This window comes from Ambystoma mexicanum, chromosome 1p (genome assembly GCF_040938575.1).
Source record: "Ambystoma mexicanum isolate Mex_15411 chromosome 1p, UKY_AmexF1_1, whole genome shotgun sequence".
Classification (NCBI taxonomy): Eukaryota; Metazoa; Chordata; class Amphibia; order Caudata; family Ambystomatidae; genus Ambystoma; species Ambystoma mexicanum.
The window spans coordinates 672,278,516-672,281,674 of NC_090921.1; the positions used below are offsets into that span (position 1 = coordinate 672,278,516).

General features: G+C 41.5%; 1 pseudogene; it reads left to right on the plus strand.

Annotated features, from left to right (window-relative positions):
• Nucleotides 1-792: 792 nt before the first annotated feature.
• LOC138557829 (phospholipid hydroperoxide glutathione peroxidase pseudogene) lies at nucleotides 793-1,435 on the plus strand (annotated as a pseudogene).
• Nucleotides 1,436-3,159: the final 1,724 nt, after the last annotated feature.

The window sequence follows — 3,159 nt, forward strand, 5'->3', positions numbered from 1 at the left end:
TTCACTCTCCTCATCTTTTCCCCCTTCTCTAATACCGCCCGACCAACTGATTGAAGTGTCAGGACTGGAATTCGGTATCATTACTCCTTTCTAATCTCCCGCCCCATGTTCCTGCATTCTCATCATTTGAATATAATTATTCAGCTTTTCATAAACCATACCCTGTTGATTTTCTTGTAATCTATCATCCTCCTGGCCTTGTTAGGTGCTTCTGCGATGGGCTTGACTTTGTCCTGGCTCTAATTCTACTCTCCTTTTCCTTTGTTATTTTTGAGACTTTATCTTTCATCTTGCTTCATCCCATTCTTCCATTGCCTTCTGTGGTAGTCTTGATTCCAAACATCTTTCCAGATTCTCATGTTTCTGGTTAATCATCTCTTGATTTAATCTTCTGAAACTCACCATCTGTTTCCTCATTCTCTACTCTTCCTGTATTCTTCTGACCATCTTTTACTTTCCTTCACACTTTTGATTCCTTGTGCTGCATCTCCTGTTTCTTCTGCTTTGTTTCTATGCCATGATCTTTGATAATTTGTACTTCTACTTTCATTACTTTTCTTCCTTCCTTGAATTCTTTTTCGTCTCTATCTGCTGACAATTTAGTTACTTTGGAATCCTCTGGCATCCGTGACACTCTTGATTCCCTCTATCCTGCTCGTGCTTTCTTCCCATCTGACAAACCACCACAACCTTGGATGACTCTTTCGCTCTGTTCCACTCGTCTCTTTAGTCAAGCTGAGCGCCGTTGGAGGTAGTCGCACTCCATTTAGTGGGAGCAGAGGAGCTGGGAACATGTGTGAACAAGTGGATGACTGGAAAGCTATCAAATCGATTAGCGAGCTCTCGGCCAAAGATATCGAAGGCAATGAGGTATTGCTGGATCGTACAGTGGGATTTGTTTGCATCATTGGCAATTTAGCCTGCATATGAGGAAAGACTTCCTCAAATTACACTCAGCTTGTTCAACTTCATCGCAGTTATGCTGAGAAGGGTCTACGGATCCTGGGCTTCCCCTACAACCAAGTTGGTAAACCGAAACCCTGGGATGAAGCTCAGATGAAAGATTTTGCTGTTGGTTATAATGTGCAATTTGACATGTTCAGCAAAATAAATGTCATTGGTCATGGGGCCCTCCCTCTGTGGAAGTGGATGAAGAAACAGCCCAAAGGCATGGGAATCCCTTGGCAATGCTATTTAATGGAACTTTACAAAGTACCTCATTGACTGAGAAGGCCATGTGGTGAAGAGATTCAGTCCTATGGATGATAAAGTTGTGATTGGGAAAGATCTGCCCACCTATCTTTAAAGCTGCCCTTTACATACATCTGCCTCCCCACTGTTTGTACCTGGAGTCTTTGTTCCAAGTAGCAAGGAAAGTCTGTCTTGAAACTGATTCCACAGTGGGACAGACAGGAAAGTGTGTGGCGTGCACAAGCTGGGGAAGACTCCTGGCAACAGCCAGGAGATGCAATTTGTTACACGGATGCGATAAAGTGATGGAATGCTCAAATAAAACACAAATAATTTTTGAATCCACCTCAAAAAAGTCTCACTCACTTTCTAACCTGGCCTTCTTTTGACACGTCTTTACTCTTGGCCAAACAAAAATTGTTCACCTACCTCCTCGCTTCCTCTGCTTCCTACCCTTGCCGTTTCAAGTCTTATTATATCTCTGTCTACTGGTCCTTCAGCTTCCACTTCTCTCTCTGCCTCTGACTTTGCCAAATATTTTTCAAGTTAGCCTCCTTTGTTCTTCCATTTCCTCCAGCCGCCCTCCCGTTCACACTGAATCCTTCCCTTCTTTTCTGTCGCTTCCTCTCTGTCTACTTTTCTTCCCCTTTTTGATAACAAACTCTCAGCTATCCTATCTAAAGCCCATGCTACTACAGCCCCTGCTGACCCAGTTACATCTACTCTAATTGCCAAAGTCTATTATTTTCGTATCCCATACCTCACAATAGTCCTTAATTCCATTTTTGTAACTGCAACCTTTCCTTCATCCTTTCAACATTCCTCTATACATCCCATTCTCATGAAACCTCCCCTTACCTCCCAACTAACGTCCTATCTCTCCTTATTTTCTCTCAAAACTCTTGGTACAGTCTGTTTATAATCAGGTCCCTTCCTATATAAATCATTCTGCTCTTCCTCCACTATCAGTCAGCTTCCGTCCCTTTCATTCAATGGAAATTGCTATTCTTTCTGTCTGTTCCCTATTATTGTCAGCTCGCTATTCCAAACAATCTTCACTTATTTTATTTGACTTATCTTCAGCTTTTGACACTGTTAATCACTCTACACTTCACCGTTCACTCCCTCACTTAGGCTTTCAGGTTTCTGTTCTCAACTGGTTTTATTTATCTGAACACACTTATTCTATCTCTTAGGTTTGTGTCCTTCTTCAATATGTTGTCACCCAGGGCTCAGTTGACAGCCCATTCCTCTTTTCTCTGTACACAATTCCCCTGGCATCTATTATCTCTTCCTTTGGACTTTCTAACCATTTTTATACAGATAATTCTCAGAAGCTTTTTTTCCTTTTTCCTCCTTCTCAGATACTATTAACTCTACTCTGACTGCCTGCCTCTCATCTGCCCATTCTGGAAAGTCGCAACATTTTTTACATCTTAATCTATCCAAGACTAAAGTCCTTTTCTTCCCTACTTCTACTATTCTTCCTCCTTCTATTACTTTCCCTCTCTCTCTCTCCCAATCTCCTTGTCAGCTTGTTATCTTGGCATTATTTTGGTCTTAACTTTATCTGTCTCTTCTCATATTTCTGCTGTCGCACACTCCTGCTGCTATTGCCTCTACAATATTAGACATTACTATTCCTTCCTCTCTTACCCTGGTTTCTTCGTTCATTTTATCCAAACTTTTCTACTGTTCATCACTTCTGCTTGGTCTGCCTGCTTATCAAGTAGCACCGTTCAGGTCTATTTACAATTTTTCAATCAGACTTCTTTTTTGACTTTCTCCTTGTCATTCTATTCTATGTCTGCTCTTTGCTCCCTTTAATGGCTTTCATCTGAATCCTGCCTTTTGATTCATTTTCTGTGTATGGTCTTCAAAAGGATGCATGGCATGGCTCTTTATCTTTTCTCTCTTGTCTCTTTCTACTCACTTACCTGTTCTCGATGTTCTGAGTCTCAATTTCGC